Below are 6024 nucleotides of genomic sequence, written 5' to 3' on the forward strand. Positions count from 1 at the left end.
TAAGGGAGTTTGGAAAAGTCCCAGAAAGAAGTGAGGCGTTTACCACTTCTAGGAGATCTGCTTCTAAACAGTTAAACACACTTTTGAAAAAAGAAGTGGGGAGTGTGTCAAGGGCGCAGGTTGATGTTTTAAGGTGCTGTACTGTTTCTTCTAAAATTTTACCATCAATTGCTTCGAAATCAGTCATAGTAACTTTCTGAGGCTGTGGTCTGATCCGATTCACCTCAGAGCAACTGAACGATGTGCTGATCGCATTTCTGATATTAATGATTTTCTCGGAGGTAAAATAAAGGTGTTGAACATTTATTTTTATAATGCGTATTACATGTTCAGCCTATAGAGGGTATGAGCGTGACTGCGGTTGCGCCCACTGAGTGCTAAAAAGACTGAAAGGCAGCTTTGGTTTTCAGCGTGAGTGCTGCCAAAAACTCACAAAACACATCTAAAATGGGATAGATCTTTGAGATTGACTGTTCAAATTTGAAAAGAAATCTGAGGTATAATTTTACACACCACCGAAAGCTACAGAAAAGAGAAGCAAAGGGATTGCTGCAATTCACAGAAACAACTGGACAACTCATCAATTAAATATTTACCAGTCTTATATTCTGCCTAATTGGATGTTTTTAAATAAACACGGACAAAATCTATACATGTTTTAGGGCTGGACGGTATGAGGTTATATATATATATTTATATATATATATAATATATAATATATATATAATATAATATTATATAATAATAATATAATATATAATATAATATATATATATATATATATTTTTTTTTTTTTTTTTTTTATCATAGAAACCCTTCAACTGACGGAATCTAAAACAAAAATCCAGAAAATCACATTGTATGATTTTTAAGTAATTCATTTGCATTTTATTGCATGACATAAGTATTTGATACATCAGAAAAGCTGAACTTAATATTTAGTACAGAAACCTTTGTTTGCAATTACAGCGATTATACGTTTCCTGTAGTTCTTGACCAGGGTTGCACACACTGCAGCAGGGATTTTGGCCCGCTCCTCCATACAGACCTTCTCCAGATCCTTCAGGTTTCGGGGCTTTCGCTGGGCAATACGGACTTTCAGCTCCCTCCAAAGATTTTCTATTGGGTTCAGGTCTGGAGACTGGCTAGGCCACTCCAGGACCTTGAGATGCTTCTTACGGAGCCACTCCTTAGTTGCCCTGGCTGTGTGTTTCGGGTCGTTGTCATGCTGGAAGACCCAGCCACGACCCACTTACTGAGGGAAGGAGGTTGTTGGCCAAGATGGTCCCCTTTGCAGAAAAGTATCCCCAAAGAATGATGTTTCCACCTCCATGCTTCTCGGTTGGGATGGTGTTCTTGGGGTTGTACTCATCCTTCTTCTTCCTCCAAACACGGCGAGTGGAGTTTAGACCAAAAAGCTCTATTTTTGTCTCATCAGACCACATGATTTTCTCCCATTCCTCCTCTGGATCATCCAGATGGTCATTAGCAAACTTCGGACGGTCCTGGACATGCGCTGGCTTGTGCAGGGGGACCTTGCGTGCGCTGCAGGATTTTAATCCATGACGGCGTAGTGTGTTACTAATGAGACTGTGGTCCCAGCTCTCTTCAGGTCATTGACCAGGTCCTGCCGTGTAGTTCTGGGCTGATCCCTCACCTTCCTCATGATCATTGATGCCCCACGAGGTGAGATCTTGGATCGTGACCCAGACCGAGGGAGATTGACCGCCATCTTGAATTCTTCCATTTTCTAATAATTGCGCCAACAGTTGTTGCCTTCTCACCAAGCTGCTTGCCTATTGTCCTGTAGCCCATCCCAGCCTTGTGCAGGTCTACAATTTTATCCCTAATGTCCTTACACAGCTCTCTGGTCTTGGCCATTGTGGAGAGGTTGGAGTCTGTTTGATTGAATGTGTGGACAGGTGTCTTTTATACAGGTAAAGAGTTCAAACAGGTGCAGTTAATACATGTAATGAGTGGAGAACAGGAGGGCTTCTTAAAGAAAAACAGGTCTGTGAGAGCCGGAATTCTTACTGGTTGGTAGGTGATCAAATCATACGAATTGACCAACTCATCAAATACGTACAAATTAGCCACATCATAAAATATGCACAAATTGCTGTGAGATCGGGTTGGGACTTTCACAATTTCTCCTCAAAAATTTTGGAGGTAATTTATCCATCTTTTTCATCTGTGAACGACTTGAATGCTCATATGTCATGTATTTGGATTTTTTTTTTGTTATCTGTGAATTTTTTTGACGGTCAAGGTGCATTTACACAGTGACCTCTCTCGCTTATGGCGTGTGGTGTTTCTTTACAAAGAGACATGAATAGTATAACGCTTTTAGTAATTTTCGTGGATGTGCGTGAAATAAGCAAAGGAAAAACTTTTCAGTTTTTAGTACATTGTTGTCATGTGAACATACCCTAAATGATTTATTAGCTAATCAAATTTGGAATTGTAATTCTTTATTTCTATCACAAATGACTGGAAAGACAGTGGAAAGGTCATGGAAATTCATTGGTTCGATGGGAACCCTTAAATACATATTTCCTTGCCGCCTAGTAAGACAATGTTATGGATGCAGTGTATTGACACAAATGGTGTAGAAATGGTTTTAGTCTGTGATTTAATGGCAGACCAGAGGAGCACATGTTAACATGGAACAGTTACAGATTTTCCGTTGAGGGAGATGTACAAGACCTTTAGTCCTTTGATGTGTCAACCAAACAGCTCCTAAATCTCTCTGAAAACACACAGGCGGCTGGTGTGTGTGTGTGTGTCTATGCATCATGAAGCATAACGGACTGAACTGATCTGCCCATATGGTCTTCCGGATGCTGAAGCAGTCTATGGTCTATATCCCTGCACTCCCACCCCTCAGGTGTCTTTTGTTCCCACCTCGGTGTCCCCTCCCTTCTAGTGACCGAGTTACTTTGAAGTGCCAATCAAATCAAAAGGAGGCGCTCACAAAGAACAAACCGCCAACATAGAATGTGTTACTTTTTTCCTTTGTCTCTCTCTCTCGCTCTATCTTTGTATGCATTTTCCCCACTTTGTCAAACTCTCCATCACATTGTGTTATTATTAGCACATAATAAATTACTATATAGCAGACCTGTTCATATAGGATAGGGACATGGACAACAGTGGGAAAAAAAACATGCTAAAAACACGCATTGTCTTAGTAGGAATAATGGCAGTTAATTGTAAAAACTGGTAACCTGGTTGCAATTAAACGTCAAAGAGCTTCTACCTGATCTTACCTTAAATTTAGTTTTGTTGGTGTAACCTTATATATTTAGGTTGATTCAGTAATGTTAAATAACATATTTATTTGAATAAAACCAATTCAATTAGATATTACCACAGAGATGCTGACATGAACAGACTATGAAAAACTATGCATGTAAGAGAAAATATGCATTTGCTCGCAAAAAGGATAAACATGGTTTGTGTTGACCCCTATGGAAGCTTGTTTCTGCCACAGAATAAAAAATATATAAGATATAAGCAAGATATAAAGTCATAAAGAGTTATAAAGCCAGAATTGTGAATTGTACAATTTATATAATTGCATGATAAACTATATCACACAATTCTGACTTTATAACACACAATTCTGACTTTATAACTCACAACTCTGACTTTATATCTCACAATTCTGACTTTATATACATTTTGATTAAATATGTCAACATTTGGTTCAATTTTTGTCACGTCACTCTTTAAAAACCTTTAACATCATGGAATGATGTTCCATTACACAAAACGTTCTTTTATAGTGGAAAATGTTTCTTTAGATTATTAACCCTTTCATGCATGGTGTCCACATTTGGGGACAGTTAATTTAACTCCATTTAGGGTTCATTAATCTTGGTGATTCTCTCCAAACCACTTGAGGGCAGTGTCAGTAGATTGAAAGCAATATTTTACCAGTGGCTACTGTCTTGTATCCCAAATATTCATTGCTTGATGACATCATTAATCCAAGATGGCTGACAGCGATAGCCATGTGCCAAATGCCCCAGGTATATCTGTGAAAAACTTTTACATAAGGAGGTCAATTGAGCTAAAAAAAATATTAGTATGTCCAGTAAAGTATGATGAATATGTTAGTATTTTAAAAACTAAAATTTAGAGTAAAATGTCGTTTTTATACACCAAAAACTGACTGTCCACGTATGTGGACGTCATGCAACAGTGGAGTCAGATTGCATAAAGTCTGATTCCTGTACCCTGCTAGTATATCTGTTCTGTTTTTGCAAATATGTTTTGAATTGTCTTATATTGTAATAAAACAGACATTTAACAAATATATCAACATAAATAACCATTAAAAATGACATTATGGCATTAAATGGCAACTTTACACATACATACCGAGACAAATTTGCATTTTGCCTTCCAAACAGGGACAGCACAGGTCTGGCACTCAGTTCAGAATAACAGAGAATATCCCAGAGGACAGTGTGTGTGTGTGTGTGTGTGTGTGTGTGTGTGTGTGTGTGTGTGTGTGTGTGTGTGTGTGTGTGTGTGTGTGTGTGTGTGTGTGTGTGTGTGTGTGTGTGTGTGTTGTGTGTGTGACCGCACTGATGAGGAGTGTGTGCCAGCAAAGCCCAGCCCATATTGCTATTAGGTTTCCACATGTAACTAGCATTATAGTTCCTACACTATGTGTTTTATCGTTGTTATATTGTAATATTAATGTTTTAAATATCTGGGCTGTTATGCATTGCATAAAATGACATAATAAAAGCATAATATTCCATATTGTCATCTGTGGCTTTTTGTCCCATTTTACGCCTTTGTTGCATGGTGTCCACATATGTGGACAGTTATATAATTTTTAAATAAAACTGAATTTTGTAAAAATTAAAATGGATTTCAATTTTAGCATCATATTAAAGTAATAAAAACAATCTTAAAAAAATCTAGATAATGTATTCCATAATTCATGCATGAAAGGGTTAAAATGTTTTTCACACTAAAAAAAGAAAATAAATTCTTTTAAGAACTGTAAAGGTTTGGGGAACCAAAAATGTTTGTTCTGGCATCGCTGTAAAACACATTTTTCTCATTAGTTCTTTGTAAAATTCATTTATACATTTCAGTTTTATTTTTGACATTTCGGTCGTCGCTTAATGTTCCGTAGAAATACTGGGTCTTGAAACAAAACCAGTTGAAATTTGCTTGAATTTCCATTTTAAATAAAATTCTAGAAATGAATGTCATTCAATCCACCTGCCCTTTCTCGCCTAACTATGAAATGAACATAGCGTGAATGAATCTGAAAATACAAACGTTTGTGCTTATGTCAGATGTAAGTGTTTGTTTTGTCACATTTTATTTGTGAAGTGGTCGACCTGACAGGAAGCAAATGTGTGTCACAGACACCAGTGCATGCAGGAAGTCTAGATACAGCCATCTCTCTCTCTCACACACACACACACACACACACACACACACACACCATGTGGTAGATGAGATAAAGGGATTAGTGGGCAGTGGTTGTGTGGTTGTGCTCAAACTCGGATTGACATGGCAGCTCTGGCGTAATCCTGATAATCCTGTAGAATGCTACAGGTGCTATAGGTCCAGAGCCCCTGACCTGAGGCCAAACACACACACACACACACACACACACACACACACACACACACACACACACACACACACACTCAAGTTCAAATGTGTCTCTGTTCAACAGTTCCTTAACTTTACTTCCCGATTCTAGAATAACATCATCTAACATACCCTACATCTCTTTCCATGCTAAGTGTTTGGTGCCACTGTGACATGTTTATCACTGAGAGCGAGAGACGATCAGCGGGAGATGTACAAACATCTGCTGGAATGGTGCCTAAACAATTCTGCATCGGGAATCCTGTCATTTCTCTCACAACGCTTAAACAAGCAAACAGAACTGTTGTTCATTTTTATTGCACAGCTCACTGCATGAAGGATTGCTTTGTGTTTCTTTAAGTCATTTATCATCAAGAAGAGACTTGACTTTTCAGA

This window comes from Gobio gobio, assembly GCF_949357685.1.
Source record: "Gobio gobio genome assembly, chromosome: 1".
NCBI lineage: Eukaryota > Metazoa > Chordata > Actinopteri > Cypriniformes > Gobionidae > Gobio > Gobio gobio.